The sequence below is a fragment of the Amblyomma mixtum genome, chromosome 10 (assembly GCF_055824585.1).
Source record: "Amblyomma mixtum isolate Tamu chromosome 10, ASM5582458v1, whole genome shotgun sequence".
NCBI lineage: Eukaryota > Metazoa > Arthropoda > Arachnida > Ixodida > Ixodidae > Amblyomma > Amblyomma mixtum.
Genome location: NC_143021.1, coordinates 131,590,057 through 131,609,551, shown reverse-complemented (window position 1 = coordinate 131,609,551; position 19,495 = coordinate 131,590,057).

Genomic DNA, 19,495 nt, shown 5'->3' with positions numbered 1-19,495 from the left:
ACAAGAGCATCTGTAGACATCATAGGTAGCGCCTGTCGTGCGACATATCCTTTAAAACCGTTTGCGTTCAACGTCACCTACAGAGTTACAGAGCTACAGAGGCGCACATGTAGTACGTGACGAGGTCAAGTCACGGCAGGATTTTTTCATGACAACCGTTTTAACCGTTTCCAAAAAAAAAAAACTATTGACGTTTAAGCACCCCCACCGGTACCTTGATCACACTATAATGAGAAAATGGGCCACTGCCTTAAGTTGCGAAAAATGTTTCTGGAAGATAGCATGTGTATCTCTGGAAGATTGTGTCGTGTTGGTTGCTTGTATGCTCTGCCATGTGAATGGAGAGCAATTCCGTGAGCAGGCGCGCTGATATAGATTTTCCCCTGGCAGCCACACGCGCCACATCCAAGACGATGGCATGGACAGTGCCTCTTGATGTTCCGTTAAAGCATTACAACTATTATTGCATTGACATGCATGATTGTGTTTATAGGCAAGGACGGTATATGGCACTATAAGAACCAGGATCAGCCGATGGTTGTCGCCGGGAGACGCCCAAGCTGTAGCAAACTTTATAACTTGAGTTCTGTACACAAGGTTACTTTGGACAAGCTCGGAAAGACCAACAGCCCTGATCTGCCGGGATGAACCACAGACATTCGCAAGCCGACTGCATAAGGCGCTGCTATCGTAGAAACTCCGGGAGCTGTAATCAAAATCCATGAGGACATAAGGTTGTCAGGAATAGGCAGCGATTAGCACAACCAATCATCTATCGGAGTGGATGAAGTGGTCATATTAGGTTTCAGATCCTCGCGTTTCAGAGCACGAACGCTCACTTTTCGTGAAGCGGCAGTGAGCCCTAAAGTGCTTCGTATTCCTCACTGGTGACTGATGGCAAATAATTGCGTGAGGCTTGTTCTTCAAATCAGTGTGCCGCCTTGAGGGTGCCTCTGGCCACCGGAAAATGCGGGTGAAATTTCCTGTCTGACCGTCCTCGCTTTTCTTGAATTGTGTTGTTAATAAAGGACTAGCTTCTTCAGATCTTTCAGCATCGTGCATGATTGCGAATGGACGGAATATTCTAGACTTGCTTGGCCGTCCCTGCAGTGCGTGGTTAACATCGAAATCGTTTTCAAAGCAGAACGGAAATAATTTTTTTTAGATATCTAGCATTGATCACAATATGGTGATGTCTAAGCTGGTGGGCAGCAGGGAGGAGCTCCAGAAAAATGAACTCTTCCAAATATTGGGAAATCTCAGCTTAAGCTATGTGTTTGTGGGCAGGCCGATATTCTTGTCTCGTAATTTGCAAACATTGGGAGAAAGCGGCCGAATTCCTTTTCTATTTCAATCGCCTTATTCCCGATGCATCACTGCGACAGGTGGCTCCATTATACAAATCGCAAAGGCCTCGGGGGCAGTACTAGGCGACCGCTAAAGCGCTATCGACAGACATTGCTCCGGTCAGTTCACAGGCGACGACTAATAGAGTAGTTTGTTAATTAATTAATTGATTTATTTATTACGTATACATTAAAGACACGTAGGCACTACAGAAAGGGGTGGTAAGTTTGTAACATTAGTTGCCGAACAACAACAGCAAACAAACTTCAAGGCACCTTCAACCGCGACCTTGAAGTGAATGGCATCACAAATGGAGACGGTGGAGGCGAGAAGGCGCTTCCACTCACCAGCTGTTCTTGGCCAAAATGCAGAATGGTTTGAATTAGCACGGCAAGTTGGCTTTCCAACTTTGTGTTGATGATCGATGCGAGATGAGGTGTAGCTGGGTGCGGTGAAAAGATTATCTTTCAGGTATGGAATAATGTGGCACATTTTATAAAAAAGACAGGCGCAAGTTCTTGAGACACAGAAAAGGTCAGGCAGAATAAGTGTATGTTTCGTGGAGGTGGCACTGGAATGATTGCACTGGGTCTACTGGTTAAGCGATGCGGCACTGCCCTTCGCTGGGAGGTGTGGCAACGGTGGAATTTGAGAGACTTAGGCTGCTCTTCCCGAGCACCCCTCAGGAGCATTCATTAACTGAGCTGCCACCCGCCATGGTGGGCACTGCGTATAGGACAGTCCATGGGTGCTTGACAGCATACAAAGTCCCACAAGGGGGCCAGTGGAGAAGCATTTCTGGCGATGCTGAGTGTCGGTCATGGTTCAGCGGGAGATCTGGCTGCAGTGTTCGGCATCTTGCGCGAGTTCAGAAACAGGAGTATATTTCAGAGACACCGGGCTGGTAAGAGAGAATGGTCGCTACAGTAGCAGGCAGATAAATGTCGTAAAGAATAAAGCAAGCAACGAAGCGAGGTCAAGCACAGAAACATGCTGCGATGGCAGTGCCGCTCAAGCGCAGGTTCACCTTCTTCTATCCCGCAAATCTGCGTCTTCTTTTTACAATATACGCCAGGTGTTTAGGGACTACTTAAAATTTTATAAAAAAAATCTTTTTGGTGTAAACATACACCTTTTGTGGCATACTATTGCCAGTTTAACACCACTTGCTGGGTGTGCTGGAAAATCATGCTTACAACTACACGACGCAAAGTCAAACACGGACAAGTACGGAAACACCACAAAGCGCTGACTTCACCAAAACTTTATTGCGGCGCGCAACGTATACGTATACCTTATCTCGCGCATGCGCAGAAACGAAAGGAAAAAAGGGAAGATGTCACGCTTTATCTGGCACCGGCATCGCATTGCACCAGGACCCACTCTCCAATGAACAGGAAAGCAAAATGCGGGCTAAAAAACTATCACGCACGAACCCAGGAGGGCCAGAATTATATCCCCACATTAGTGACTCACGGCAGGTTACATTTCTAACACAATTGGCGCTCTTCTTCGAAAGAACGACGATAATTCACAAATACGTGAACAAAGTGACGAGTGAGATAGTGGGAGCTTCTGAAATTGCTGAGAGAGTGGACGATTGTGCCCGCACTCCGCCGGTGTTTTAGAATGAGAAAGAGCGCCAATTTCGCTGCACAGTGCAAAAATACATGCTCTTTCGAAAGCATGCATGAAAAGCAACACCTCCAGTGCAGGTAAAAAAGCCAAATTTTCTTGAGCTGTAGCGCCAAGGGTAACCGCGTTTTGGAAATTCTAAACTATGATAGGGCTAATACCAACGACCGTCTAGAAAACGACCGGCTACAGTTTCGACCCGGTGCCCAATTTTACTACTTGAAAAGTTTATTATTATTAATTAGTTAACCACCTCACTACTTCAGAATATTGACCTGTTTTCTGAAGTCCGCCAACTCTCATAATACTATGCCTCAAAAGCCATATTTTCACCAAAAAGAGTTGTTTTGAAAATTTTTTAAAGTGTTCCCTGAAACACCCCTTATATACACGCCTGGCGGGTGGCCCATAACTCGGAGGGACGGTTGGCAGCTAGAGACAAACAAGGGAGGTTCCCCGGCGCGGCTGCTCAGTGGTTACGGCGCTCGGCTGCTGACCTGAAAGGCGTAGGTTCGATCCCGGCCGCGGCGGCCGAATTTGGGTGAAGGCGAAATTCAAGAGGCGCGTGTGCTGTGCGATGTCTGCGCACGTTAAGAACCCCAGGTGGTCGAAATTTCCGGAGCCCTTCAGTACGGCGTCCCGTATAAGCTGACTTGCTTCGGGACGTTCATCCCCCATAAATCAATAAAACACAAGGCAGGCTCCTGACAAACAGACAACCAAACAAACGAATCATAATTATCAACCTGACTACGTTCACTGCAGGACAAAGGTCTCGCCCATACCTGTACAATTAACACGGTCCTTTGGCAGCTGGGACCGCCTTATCCCCTCAAACTTCTTTATTTCACTCGCCCTCGTAATGTTCTGCCGTCCCCTGCTACGCCTGCCTTTTCTTGCTGTCCACGCCGTTGACTGATGACCACGGGTTATCTCGCCGTCGCATTGCCTGTCCTGACCATGGCCATTTCTTCTTCTTCGCTTCGTCTAGAATACCATTCACACCGGTTTCTTTTATGACCCACTCTGCCCTCTTCCACTAGCTAGCTCTCTTGTCCTCAATTAAATTTGAATCGTGATCGGTACCCAGCACGTTCCGGCCTCATGGGTGAGTACCGGTAAAAAAAAGCTGTTATATACTTTTCTCTCGCAGGATCGTGGTGAACTGCGTTTCATAATCTGAGGGAACAGCCGAACAAAAACACATCGGCTACAGACGGGGAATCCACACTATAGGTGTTACAGCACTATAGTGGGCATGATCAAAATAAATGGAACGACTAGCAGATCTTACCATATCTTTGCAAGTTTTTCAACTCTACCTCCTGAAAAAGGTGTTATATGGCGGAGTGCAGGGAAACTCGTTGCACGTTGTTCGGTCCTTCCCAGTTCTACACGTGGTGCTGCAGCAGAAGGGCATGCACGAAGAGGTGGTGGTAACGCCGGTTCTAATGCGCACGTCGTTGAAAAGAAAAAGCGGCTTCTTGACGCTCTGGCGGATTCCTAATGGTGTCTTCGACTGGTCGCTCCCACGATCCGGTTCGGATTTGGCAACGTGAGAGCCGCTCTAGCTCCGAGCGCACAGCGAGACCGGTCAAGCCGAATGGTCAGCAAGTTTTCAGAGCGAAAGCGCAAGAAGGAGGGAAAGGACCTAAGTTCCGGAATCGCCACACCGCAGTGGCGCTGCCGCTGCGGCTGGTGTCAACGACAGCAATCACAGTCTGCACCGCCCACGTCGCCGTCGGCGCTGAACCTGTATCGCTGCACCAGCAGTTCATCATCTCCGGCTCGCGTCGAAAAAAAATAAATAAAAAATTAGTGTCCCGTTGTACCACTCTGGATATGCCGCGGCAGCCCCCAGATGTGACAGCAACACAGACGGCGTAACCAGCTAAATGATTCGTCTGCTTTTCGACATTTCCCCTCACAGAGCCACACAGCAGGGACGTTTTAACTGCGTCTAATACTAAAGCGCCAAAACTTGCTTCTACGGATGCGTAAGAATGCCTCGCCAGACCGGTCGTGATGTGCCCTGGCTACCCTGGCTTCGCATCCGTCTCCGCGAAACGGCGGAAGTGGCTCTGTCACGTGAACACATCTCGGGGCCGCTCCGACTTTTTTCTCGGAGCGCCTCAGAGCGCTCCGAGCTGGAGGCGGCCGCTCTGAAAGAACCAGCCGAATGTAGTCAGAGCGCTTGATTTCGACCAGCCGAACGTGCGGCTGCATCTCAGAGCGCTCTAGAGCGATCTGAAACGACCAGTCGAAGACACCATTAGTAAGGCTGGAAGTTACCGCGTGCTTGAGATTCGATGTACTTAAAAGCTCTCGCCCTCACATCTCGAAAAACTTTTGCGATGTTTACATACAAATTACTATCAGCACCGTAGCTGTTGAAGACACACGAAACCTAGCCTTCTTTAAGTATTTATTTTCAGGGTGCTCTCCATGCGTGAATGAATTTAATTTCCAGCGCACGGTGGTTACACCAACCATAGCTGACAGCTTATCTCCAGCCTACGTTTGCCAGGTGAGCTGTATTAGAAAAGGAAATATGTCTTACTGTTCGAAGCAGCTACTAAAGAACTGCACGCCAGCTGCACGGCAAAGCAAAAGTTTGCAGTGATAATGTTTTTTTTTTCAATAGCAGTACTATGAAAAGCACAGCGATCGAGAGACACGACGCCAGTTTTCAAGAAACATGCGCGGTTATTCAGCCATTCGGGCTCTGCATGCAAGAAGCAGAAACGCAATTCTTTATTAGCCGCCATTCACGTCCATTCTTTTATTGTGGCAGAGCCGGACAGGTAGGTTATTGATCACAATGTGATTGGGCTGGCGCTTTATGAGAACTGTAATCGGGACTGGTACATAGTAAGGTTGCTTCATGGTTAGGATGCGAAACTAAAAAAAGGAAGCGTTGTTTCTGAAAACATTGGCAGCACAATGTCACCAATATATCGTTCACATAATTTTTTAAGGTCGCCTAAAATTTAGCCCCTATCACTTGCGCTCGCTATGAAGGATGCCATAAGGCAGTTTTAGCTGACCGGTTTTACGGTCCCCTCCGATTAAGCTGGCCCGCCCAACATAACCACAGCGGACATGCGGCGAGCAAGTTTATAAAAGCAAATTGTTCCGCTGGTAAGGCTAAGCAGAGTGGTCTGGCTTGTGACGCCATCTAGCGGTGATAAATAGACCCGATTTGATGAACAAAATCGAAACTTGTGCTTCTAGTTCATATCCACTCCGTGGATTCCAAGAGAAGGCAAACGTATCAGGGGGCGGCAGAAAGTTAGGTGGGCGGATGAGATAAAGAGGTTTGCGGGGATACGGTGGCCGCAACTGGCAAAGAACAGGGTTAATTTGAGAGACATGGGAGAGGCCTTTGCCCTGCAATGGGAGCAGTCAGAGTGGTGATGATGATCAGTTCAGATCTCTTTGTTTTTGTTTGCCTGGAACTTACAAGTGTTAAGTGAACAAGCGTACTTAAAGAGCACCTGATCGGGCAGCTCAGTGAGAGAAAACGCGACTTATATTGGTAGTTTGATCCACACCGACCAATGCCACACTGTTCATGCGAAGCGCCGCTGTGAACCGCTATATTAGTGTTTTTCCTTTTTTCTATGGTGCGCAAAACAAGAATTCAGACTGCGGCAGTGCATGTTCCCTTTGGCGCTACTAAACTGGAGGTAAATAGACGATCACTTCATTTGGAAACGTTTACAGTGTGTCGGGGTGAACACTTCCGGATATGAGTGCACGACCGTCTGCACATTAGCAAAATACATTCAGACATGCGTGGAGGGGGCGACTTTCCCAAATTTGCTCTGCATTTTGCTGGTGTAGCCCGTACGGAGGTCCACGCCATTTTTCGCAGCTGGCAACGTCCAATCGCGCTGGGTTCGCACTGCGGCATTTTCAGACATCCGCTAACACATGCGTTCACAGTCGCTCGAAAGGATTGACCCTGACAACGCCGCAGTGCAAAGAGCGATCTTTGTCAAATTTGACGCGCTTTAAACGAGTGTAGTGTAGAAAATGAGCCCTTGAGACAGTGAAACTGGAAAGCGCTCTCAGACGCGACCGTCGAGCCAAAAGCCAAACCTGGAGGCATTTCCATACATACGATGCTGCACTAAACCGGCGCGCTTGCAGAACGGAGGCGCCACACCGCTGACCCGTTAGCGGGGAACGTACTGCGCATGGGCACTTGAGCGTCCGCCCCGCTCAACTGCGTAGCGGGACTCAAAACGGGTCAGCTCAGCTAAATGTGTCTAATAAAGAATCAACTGGGAAGCATTTACGACGTGGGTCGTAGCGTCCAGAAAGTTTTCGGTCAGGAACAGGCTGGAAAAATTGCTGAAGCGCCTTTGTGATAGCTCTTACGGTTTTCGTTCTTTTTTCTCGGCGACAGCAACTTTACAGTATGCGGTTTCTCCGTGCAACGTTAATACACTTGCGCATCATGAAATAACCAAAATATTCTAATATATGACAAACATAGTCACCCTTCAAATCATCGCTGCCGCACGCGCTGCGGAAACCGGCCACCATATCGCTGTTTCAGGAAAGGCCACGTGAGGTCGGCAGAATGGCTGGAACGATCGCGCCGTGTTTCTCAGAGCACTAGCTGCCCCGTCAAGATGTGGACGGTGCGACTGAGTGGTGTTCCAGAGCAAGTCAACCAACGTGCCGTTTCCATCAACGGCAAGGTATACTCGTTCGGCTCTTTTCACGAGGACGAGCCTCACCCCTTAGGGAACCTCGTCGACGTGTCCATCTTCGACCCTGCAACGTCGCGGTGGGATATCGTGGAAACACATTCACCGTCCAATGGCCAGCCGAATAACATTTTCCGTCGCACCGTTGTCGCCTACGGTCACTGCGCGTACCTTTGGGGCTTACAGAACGGCTGGGAGTTGGACAGCGTCCTTTACCGTTTCGACACCAACACCATGTCATGGAGCTGCCCTCAAGTGAACGGTGAGGCGCCGACACCGCTTTACGGCGCCTCAGCTTGCATGGTCGGTCATCGCATGTATATTTTTGCTGACCCACATGGTTCCCAAGACGTCAGCTCGCTTGACCTGGATACCATGGAGTGGCATCGTGTCCCCACCAGTGGAGAGGTCCCTGCTCCGCGATCCATACACACGGCCTCTGCAATCGGGACGCGCATGTACGTGTGGGGAGGTGGCTTAGCTTCGATTTTTCTCGCAGGTCGCTTTGAAAACGTGAACTCATTATTCTACCTGGAAACAACCACCTCGACCTGGGTGCGCCCACACGTACAGGGCGTTCCCCCCGTGGCTCGGTACGGGCATTCAGCCTTTGTCTACAGAGGCGAGCTGTACATCTTTGGAGGGTACAACCAACTTCGGGACACTTACTGTGCAGACATGCACAAGTATGACCCTGAGACATCGTGCTGGAGTGAGGTGAGGCCGCGGGGCTTAGGCCCGTCTGCCAGGTGGTTTCCAGGCTGCTGCATTACTGGCGAAAGAGTGTTTGTGTTTGGCGGTTATGGTCCGGTACAGGACCCGGAGGAAGGAGAGGAGGAGGCGGAGGAAGCGGCTGTGACCGATCTTCACGTGTTGCACTTGGATCCGACACTAAAAAACTTGTCCCTGCTTGCGGTCATCGATGCACGACTGGATGTAAGCGAGATCCCACTCATTAGAAATCAGATCAACGCTATGCTGTCACCATGACGGAAGTCACAGGCAGATGATGCACCTGAAGCAAATGGAGTGCCTGCGACGGAACTCTATTTCTAGTGGACGATAAATGAGTTTTGTGCATGTATAAACAGCTGTATTTTAAAAGTACTTTTGGACTCAGCCTCTGTTCTCTCACACACTGTAGTTTGTAATGATATAGCAGTTAAGCAGTACGTTTTGTAACAGGGCGAAATATTTGTCCGAAGGAATATTTACTACTGTATATCGATTTCACTCCATCCTGGCTGGTCCTTCTACCGATTCAGGATAATATTATTTCGCTTCAGTCTCGTGCTCGTCTCTAGCTGCATATAGGACATACGAGACATCTTTTTCAAGGCAGACAACAGAGCGACTTCCCCGATTAGACAGCAATCCTGCCTTTGAGCTGGGCGCCAGGATAGATTCGTCTACATCTACAATGCATCGAAAAGCGACACAGTTTTCGCCTGTTCCTGCATTGCTGTCCACAAGTTGATCGCATAGAATATTATGGGTCGCAATGCTGACGACTATGTATTTTTGGCTCGTATCTATAGATTCCTGATAACATCTCTCAAAGCGCGAACGGCTATCCATGTATTAACTTTTCCCCTACTCGTGATAGCTTGTGCATCAGATCGTACTGGAGGTAGCCAACAGCATCTTGGCCGGACCAAGAGATTTCCTTTGATATCTAGGGCGTCGTATCTATACGGATGTGGCGGTGGCATAGGCGCACATGGGAATATCAGTTAGATTCGTAACGAACCATCACACTAGCCCGATAAAATTGGCGCTACACTTAACGAGTAACGTCATGTGGTTGTCTTCTAGGCCTTGCCCACTTCAGGAAATGTAGGCGGCAGAGAACCACGCTAGAGGACGCTGCGGACGGCATTGAACAGCGCCTTCTCTGAGCGACTCTACACATTTTATCGGGAAGGACGACTAACTTTCGCGCTAGTCGTAAATGTCTTGCTTTGTGCGCGTTATTTCGTTAAAGTGCAGCTCGTGTTCGCTGCTTCCATAAAAGAGTGTAAAAGCGCGCTATCTTTGCTAAGCCCATTTTTTTTTTATCGAGATGAAATAACTACGCGGTGTCTCAAATAAAAACTCAAATTAAAAGCTGTCTTCAAACGCAACTGCGGCACAAATGCGCTTCAGGTTTGCTTCGTCTCACCCTACTGTACTTTCTCAGCTCGTTCTCATACTTTTTTCTTTTCTCTTTCCGCGGCTTCTCAGCGGATTTAGGGCCACGGTTCTGACTCCATGGTGGCGGGTCGAATCTTCACCCATTTCGATTGAGGCAAATTATGAAAACCCGTTTCGCATTGTATGTGTTCGCTGATGGAGCCCAGGTGCATAAACAATATGGGTTAGCATGGGCGTAGGGCTGGTGCGTTCAATACGATAACACGGCCTTGCACTGCCGTGCTGAACCAGGCGCTACGCCTGTACAGTCGTAGTTAACGCTGATATCGTATTTATTATGGCAAAGACATTTAATCGCGCTTAACCGAGAGCCCTTCAATACAGTACAGTCCACACCTTACGTACAGCCTCGGTGTGCTAAACACGCAAAAACCTACCACTCCAGAGCTTCGATGCGCTTCAGTGGGGCACGTACTGCTATTGTGCAGCCGTGCCCGAGTCTAGAAAATCCGTGGTCTATAATGCGGTGATTGACTGCAAGTGCGTGAGTACGACCACAAGGCACGTTCTTACGTAGAAATGCGTCAGCCGTAGTCGACTTCACAGTTGTCATCATGATCATCATCAGCCTGGCTACGCACATTGCAGGGCAAAGACTTCCCCATATCTCTCCAATCAAAACAGCCCAGAGCCATGTCTCCGCAAACTTCTTAATCTTATCCGGCAATCTACTTTTCTGGCGCCCCCCGCTACGCTTACCATGAACTCAACCGATTCGCAGTTGTGCGTGCTCGCAATTTACACGTCGTAAGCTTAGTAAGCGCACACATATTGGAGGCTCTCCGGCGTGCTCCCTCCTGTTGTGGCAGGTTGTGAACCACTCCTATTAATTTTATTCGATACCGCAGCGCTCTGCATTACCGCACTGACACTTCACCTGCTGTAAATGACTGTGGCCACCTGCGTAGATTTGGGTGATAACACAGATAAACTAAACGCGAGTGTCATTTGTTGATCGCCCAAGAAGTCAGTCGCTTCCTCGTCTTTAGAGAGCCGTGACGGCGGGTCATTCGTCACTAAACTGACCACTGATGAAAATCACTGGCTCATCGTGCAGCCGTATCTTCACGCATTCTCGCGCCCGCGAAGAGATGGACGCAAGATGCGCCAGCAGCATGCGAACATAGAAAGTGCGTGCAGCGAACGAACGTGGTCAGTCATAGCGCCGCGGCGTCATCGTGCCCGATCGAAGCCTCAGAATGCTAGTCGAAGGAATGGCGACCGCCCGTGGCCCAGCTATCAGTGTTTCTAGGCGCACTGAAATTCCTGCTCGAGTTCCTTATGTGGAGGCCTGATATTAGTGTTATTTCTTGAAGAATCAACATTGGGTGGACGATTAGAATTTACTTTTTTCTGAACCTTCTCGAATATCTACAAGCAGTTATTTGCCTTCTTAAAAATTACTGAGACTATTCTAATGTTTTCTTCCTTGCGAATACAGGCTCGAGTCTCATATAACACCCGTGTACTCTGAGAGCAAGTAAATGCAAATGGCTTCAGGCAACGACGAAGCGTATATACTTTTCTTTGCACGCATAGGAAACTAAACCATACCTTGTGCAACCCCGCAAGTTAGTTGTCGTGACATCAGAAGGCCCGGGAAGGAATGCGTTGCAACTTCGGCACATCAAACTGCTCTTTTGCCTTGGTACCGATGCACGTGTTTGTTAGGAATTTCTGTGAAGCTTGCGTCTTATGTGTAAGCAGACAAGAAAAGGGAAATCAGGGGTGTGTTATGTAAGGCACTGCAACCAAGAAGGTGAAACTTCCTATATCACCCAGCAGCCACGAATTACTGACGCTACGCCAATCCTCTTTCACTTGCGCTCATAGCCGTTGGAGGCCGAAATCTGGCAACGGACACCCGAAACACGTGGGCGGGGGTACTTGCTGCCAAGGCATCTGCTTTAGGCACGGAGATGTAAAAATCGGGCCTGATAAGGGAGCTCGGCGGATGTATAGTTGTCCGCCTGCTCTGCGCGTGGCCGTGCGCCGCGCTTTACATCGGTTTTTCTACGCCGTTTTTTTCGCTGTTGTGGCATGGTAAAATTGGATGCGCTGCTAGTCGACCATAGTAACGGGGCCTCTCGCCTAATGTACGAAGAGCAGATAACATATTCCTCCATGGTTTTATTGACACATATATCCTTGTCGGTACATTCAGTATGAAAGAGATATTTCTCAAAATACACTATGTCTCGGTTACAGCATTCCACACAATACACATATTGCGTATCGAAAGACCAGAGCTGCTAAGTTTATCGCAAACGGCGCACCTGACACTCTAAGTCCATAAGTTTGGGCATCATCCATGCAGTACGTCTGCAGACATTTCGCGCATACTGTTCACACAATTGAGAAGGATCATTATGTGCACAGTGAGTTCACGCAATTTAATGCACGCACAATGTACCTTGCAATCGTAAATTATTGCAAAAAATTGTTAGTACTTACGTAAACACGTGAAATGGAACCACTATTCCGCTAAGGCCTTCAGTGTCCATGCTAATATATGTGATATTGTCAAAAAATGCGGCGCATTTATGAAAAAAAAAAACAGCGCCGTGCGAAAACGATCTCGACAGAGCGCGCAGCTAGAACTGGGGAAAAGGCAACTTTAAGGGATCGGTAGCGCGTGCGGGGTCATTAGTACCGCTAATTCTTTGTAAGCGGCCCGCCGCTGCCGTCTTCAATGCCCTCCTCCCAGCGGGAGGAGAGCACCTTTATCGGAAGGATGTGACTGCGCGCGAAGGCGCCGGGCCGGGCGGGTGTCCATCGCCCTTTGGGGTCGATTCGCACCGGCTATTCAGGGAGCGGTGAGAGCCGCCGCACGCTGATCGCCCCCTTGTCTTTTGGCGGCACCAGGTATGCGATACAAACTCGCGACGAAAGTCAGGTTCGAAACGTTGCAGACCTTCTGGAGTTTAAGCACTGCCGGACGGAGCGGTGTCAGGGCGCTGTTGACGAGGGAGGGGGGGGATAAAAATGACGAACAGCTGGCGACAGCGCGGCTAGCCGGGAACGGCGAAGGCCTGAGTTTGGTGACCCGACTGACCAGGTGTTGGTGGGGTGCCGGATAGCTAACAGCCTTGGGAAAGCTAAGTAGCCATGGATAGCGCGTCCAAGCTCGCAGTGGCAGTTACAGCGGTAACTGCCCGTTTAAGCTCAATAATCCCTAAATCCGGGACGACGCCAAAGTCGAGGGTCATCGGAGGAAACCAATCGCACGTGGTGGCACGACTGTGTGTTTGCATTTGGTTTTTCTCTTATCTTTGCGAGGGAAAGGTTGTTTCGCCTGGCACGTGCTGGCACGACTTTGTGTTTGTGTTTGTTTTTACTTTTATTTTCCGCTGAAGAGGGTGATCTGACCTACGGAAGCTGGAGGGACGGACATGCCCTTGATGAACCAATCATGTTAGTACCGCAACATGATTGGATGCTACCGAATGTGGGTCGGGCCTTTAGGTCCTTAAAACCGGGCTACGGAGCCGGAAAAAGGGTTCTGAGCTAAGGTCAGGGGCTATGCATCTTCGGCTATGCCGAGTAGGCGCCTCCCCTTGTGTTAGCCAGTTCCGCCTTTTGTTTTTTTCTCTTTCTGCCGTTTAATTTGTCTCCAGTGCCTAAACTTCTATGGGATGTAAATTTCTGTACATAAACTTCAAGTACTCCCTTTGTCCGTGTATCATAACTCATCGCAACACCATCTCTGACGGGGCACACCTGGTGCGCGGAAAACCTTCAGTCTTCCAGTTAAACAAACTGTCTCTGGCGGGGCACCCCTGGTGCAAGGAAAGAGAAGAACCTTAAATTTACTGGCGCAGTCGAGAGGATCCTGCGGCCATCGGAAGACGGCGCAGTAAGAAGACTGAAGGCAGGGAAAAAGGCGGCGACCAGGCAACATATCAGCGTTCGAGAAAGGACTTGCGGAGGGACGGCAACAAGGGCCACGGCAGTAGTCGAGCGACGCGTGAGTGCATTCAGCCAAGGGAAGCAACGCGTCGAGAAGGAAACTGGACGGTCACCTGCGGGTCGATGCAAGCGACTTCAACGTGCACAGGACCAGCAGCGTGCTACAGCTCATCGCAGCGTGCGGTGAAAGTGACGGTGGACTCAGACACCAAAGAGCTGGCAATGCGGATCGACGCATCGAAACTGTAAGTTTCCTTCGTCGCATTGTTCACGTCCCTGTTCTTGTGTTCAGCTGGTAGGACAGCTGCCAGGTACAGAAGGCGCTATGGAGGGTATCTGTGGTGACCCACACTCGATGTGAGGTACCAGGTGGAATTAGCGAAGGCGCGCTTAGCGCACCTTCAGGTCAAACACAAAAGTAAATGGTGCAAAGGCGTCAGTATGCGAGGAAAAAGCTCCGGATTTGAAGGTGTTAGAAGCAACGCGCCAGCAGCTAGACCTCGAGCTGGCTAAGCTCAAGGAGGCTAGGAGAGCTAGTCAACTAGCCAGGGAGAACTGCTCCGAGTCCCGAGAGGAGAGGCCACCTGTGCTGGAAGGAAAAAGAAAAAGCTAGTGGTCGTCAAGCTCAGGTCAAGGAAACAGCAGCTAGGTGGTTGTAAACACCTAGCTGGCATGCGCGGACGCCTCTTCGTTAGGAAAGGACACAAAAGGTTCAGGAAGTGAAAACGAGATTCCTGAAGGGCGCGAAGGTATCACAGTTTTTCCGCCACCACGGGCGTCTAGAAACGAAAAAGAGCAGCCAAATTCTTATGATCCGGGGGCAGTCGAGACCAAGTTGTCCGATAACAAGCAGGACAGCGATATAATTCCTGCAGGCTCTATGAATGAGATTGTGACCTCCGACACGGAGCTAGTGTCAGGAGGAAATCTAACGTGCCGCAATGGCAGACGGTATCGGGCAAATGGCAGGAAGTGCCTCGTAGCGTTAGTGCTGGTAGGAGCCTTCCATCCGAGGCAGAGAACGGAGGTGGGCCTGTTGAGTCGACAGAGCAGAGCGCCGCGCAGTTGTAGAAGGCACCCGATGTGTGTCCGATCAGCTCATTTGAGGACCGGGAAATGCGTGGCGACTTGCCACAAGGCAAATTCGGGTCAAATGACTTCGAAGGAGCTCATGCAGCCCCAGAGTTAGGTGATGCCACGAAACCGACAAGCGCCTATAATGCAGGGAGCGGTAACTTCAATGCTTGCCCGTGCAGGAACGGGGCAAATGGTTCCAAGCGAGGCGAAGTACTAGAAGGCAGGGGCGTGGCTTTCACTTTGAAAGTCGGCGCGAGGAACAGTACGTTCCGTGCTACAGGTCACAAAATCAAGTGTAGCAAGAGTGACCGTACTGGTATGGTTGGATGGGGCAGGGGCTATGCTCCTTATGCAGTACGCGGTTCGTACTGGCGCGCCAGAGAGAGCGTGCCCTCAAGTGTGCCGCGTAGTCACAGATGACCAGGACGTTTTTGAAACTGGAGGGCTGGACATGTCTTTGATTAACCAATCATGTTAGTAGCGCAACGTGATTGGATGCTACCGAATCTGGGCCAGGCCTATAGGTCTTTTAAACCGGGCTCCGGAGCCGGAAAAAGGGTTCTGAGTTAAGGTCAGGTGCTATGCATCTTCCTCTATGCCGAGTAGACGGCTCTCTTTATGTTAACCAGTTCCGCCTTTTGTTGTTTTCTCTTTGTGCCGTTTAATTTGTCTCCAGTCCCTAAACTCTTTTGGGATGTAAATTTCTGTACATAAACTTCAAGTACTCCCTTTATCCCTGTATCGTAACTAATCACAAAACCGTCTCTGAGGGGCACCCCTGATGCGAAGAAAAGCTTCAGTCTTACAGTTAAACATACCATCTCTGGGGGGGGGCGCCCCTGGCGCAAGGAAGGAGGAGAACCTGAAATTTACTGAAACTTCGGAGAACGCCTAGCCTTGTGTGTATTGCTGCCCTCTACACCATCGCTTGCCAGCGCGGCGCCAAGGAATTACGTGATCGCATTTCGTCGATTTTTCCAGAATGTCGGAGTGATTTCTACTCAGTGATGACAGAGAGGGCGCAGCCTTCAGAGTGCTAAATGACGCCCTATCCCCCTTCACTCGCGCCCCGAGGGCGGCGGCACACAAGAATGATCTCGAAGCATATCGAAGCGAGTCTTCGCGCCTGACCATTGGGGACGCACGCCGGGCTCGAGAGAGGAAGGAAATTGCACAGATGATACTGTCTGTATGTGCGCTCCTGTCTTAGAGCGAAGAACGAACAAACGCGTAGCTTACCTATATATGAAGGGCGTTGATTGCTGTCTGTCAGCCGGAGCCACCGTTTAATAAAGACTCATCTCCATGGACACACCCGTGGCGCACGAGCGCAGCGCCTACGCGCGCAGCGCCGCGCCGCGACAAGCGTCGGAAAACATACGCAACACGATGGAATGTCACCTCCTGTCGCTGGTACTCGGTCTCAACTCAGCTTAGCGAAGAAAACGGCACGACGGGCCGCACCAGATGCCGAGAGAACGCGTTCTCTGATTGGTTACACCGACCGCAAACCAGCGAGCCACTTGCGGCGCCAGCGAGAGCGAGGCGCAAATATCTGACATGGACAGATATTCGCTAAGAACCAGTGCCAGCTCGCGTCTGCGCCTGGCCCATGCGCAGACCAGGTACGGCGTACGCTTTTGCACGTAGGCGCTGCAATCTTGCGCCTCTGATGAGCCCATGGACATGCGCCTTTAAAAGCTTCAGAGAAGCGCGTCCGCTCGACTCCCGGGGCAACACCACTCGCCCAGGCGCGGTCCAAAGAGGCAGCGCGCGCCAGTCTACGGGACGCACCGTCGTGAACCTCTGTTCGTCGGACTGTCGCAGTGCTCGGTGAACAAATTTTGTTTGTTTGTTTGTCTCTCTTTTGTGTTCGTGCACTCTAGGTGCAACAATTCATTTTTGTAATCTCTCTCGAGTGTAACTTTGCCCGAGTTGCACTGTTTTGTCAATCACTTAGTATGGGCCCGTACGAGTCATTGTGGAATCCTCTGTATTATCTCTGTGCTCTATAAAGTACGTTTTGTTTGGGAACCTTTGGCTCCTACCCATCTCTGGCTTGCAGCCGGCGAATGCACCGCACCAAACGACAAAACCCCTCGTCACTCTGTAGCTGTTCTCTGGCTGAGACTGCTACGCTCTGCAGTGGCCATCCGCATTGTGACCGAGACCTCTACCCCCACAGGCTCTCAGGGTGTCTGGGAACGCACGCTAAAGTGCGCGAAGTGCTGACAGATATGAATAGAGTGATATTAACATAGAGGCGCATAATGGGTTCCCACAATTTTCCAGCCCTTCTGCGGAGCAAGCACGATGATTGTTTCGTCAGCAGTAGTGAATAGGGTATAGTTCATCATCCACAGATCCGAAATGAGCGGTAGGCTTCCGAGTAGACGAGCGCAGGCAGAGGTTCTCTTCTTATCCGAGCGGGTACCGCTGCGGCCTTCGCAATTTCAAAAACAGAAAACGACCGTAGCTGTCGCAGCACCGACATTACTAACACAGGAAGGAACACGACGCCATTGTCTGTTTCCAGCGCCGCAAAACAGGTGACAGCGCCCGAGATAACGCGGCTGAAGAAGTTCGCGAAACACGAAAAGGATGCGCGATGATTGAAAGGGCCGCGCGGCTCGGAAATAAAAAGGTATGCATAGATAGAGATATTTTCTCATTTCAGAAACATCGTGCGGTTAGATCTTGTCTCTTATTATAGACGCTAGAAGCAATTACTTGTTCAGTTAGGATCAGAGCGGCTGGAGGCACAGTTATTGCTTAAGCGAATGTTTTTCCACTTAGCTGAGACGGAAGTTCCTCGTGGTTTCCTCCCCCTCTATGAATTGTTTGAGGATTAGGTTACAGGCAATATATACACGTCAAGAAGTGAAATATTGGAAAAAGAAATTTGAGAGGCTTGGGTTCGCATCCCAATGCAAGTAGTCAAGAGTTCGACGGAAATCCGTCTGGTCAGGCATGGTGATGCAACGGTCGACTATGGTCACTTTTCGACTATGGTCGACCATGGACTTCTTTCGACTATGGTCAGTGACTGCTACTTCACTTCACTGCATCCCAATGCAAGCATGTGGTGTATTGTCGTTTGCGTTCCAATCAATTACCTTTTGGTGACAAATTAATTACACTATTAAATTAAATTCATCAACACCATAGAATTAAAAGAAATTTAAAGGTCCGCTATGTTTCTTCGTTTTCGGTAACTTCCTTTCCTTCATGCATGTCACAGCGAGCCCCTCTTTTCCCTTCCCTTGTGGGCTCAATAGCTTAACGAATTCCTCGCTTCTGGCAGACTTGATGCCGTAGGTACGATAAGAGCATCTTTTGACGCAGAGGCAGCGTCTGTCGGGCGACAGATTCCTTAAAACCACTTTCGTTCCTCGTCATCGCTGGAGGCGGTAAGTGCGGCTACTAGTGCTACTCAGGTTCACATGCAGGATGCCACGCCATCAAGTCACCGCAGGATGCGTTCTTAACAACCGTTTCAAGGCGTTAGGCGCTGTTCTTTTCACCTAATTAGGCGGGGTTAACGTGAGGAGCCAGGCTCGGGCTAAGTGCACTGGTGGAGCAGGCATTTTGTGCAGTCTTTTTTGGACAGCATTCCCCTCTTGACAACCGCGAAGTTAGCGCGAGGCGCGGGACCGGCACCGGACGGGCTTCACTGGGGCGCCAGCAAGGATGGGCTCCGGTAAAAAGTTCACAAAGTAAAAATCATCAAAGCCAGTGCTCTTCTCACGCCATTCTTCTCTACATGAACATCGCTGAAGGGTTGAGGGGCCTTTAACTTCAGAGCTTTGAGTACGGCAATAATTCTATAAGCATTAAAGTTTGGATTTTTAGTAAATCAATCTATTTATGGCCTGTCTCATACAAATCTCAACCAAATGGCTCTTCTAGCATATTTACTGCAGAATACTTATATCCTCACTTTACCCGGTCTTTTCGTTTCAGTCTATATAAAAGTAGCTGCAGAGATGGTTGCATAGCGTTCTAAAAGTGAACACAAAGCTGCATTGCAACGCAATGTATCAGTGTCAGCATTGCAGTGACGTTGTGTGAGCAGTAGCAGCGATCCTCTTTTCTAGGTATCTTAGAAGGTGCACACTTTGTATTGGCCGGCACTGTAGACGTTGACATGCGTTTATTGCTAGAACGGCTGGTGCAATTTGGGGAATTGTTTGACAACTTTTCAACCACGATGGCGCGGTTTAAAGGACGGGATTAGCGTGTCAGGCCGTAGGGCAACCACTGTGTCCGCAGTATCGCAAGTTGGAACAGTGACTGCTAAACGTCAGAAGTTGACAGAGGGCGATTTTAAGAGCACTATCTCTTAGTCATCACTTTTGGAGATGTACAAGTGAAATGTTTGTGAGTGTGTTTATCACATCGGGAAAAAAACGTACAAATTCGTATTTTCTCTCTTTAAACTCATTCATCTCAATTTTAGTAAACCAAACAGCTAACACTCGTTACTTCAATATCTTCGAGACGGTGGCGGCCTTTTTTATGGCAGGTTCCTAAATGTTTGCAGAGGTATCAAAAACGAAGATCTTAGCCGACACCAATCTGACTGCCTTTTTAGAAAGCGATCAATTCAGGGT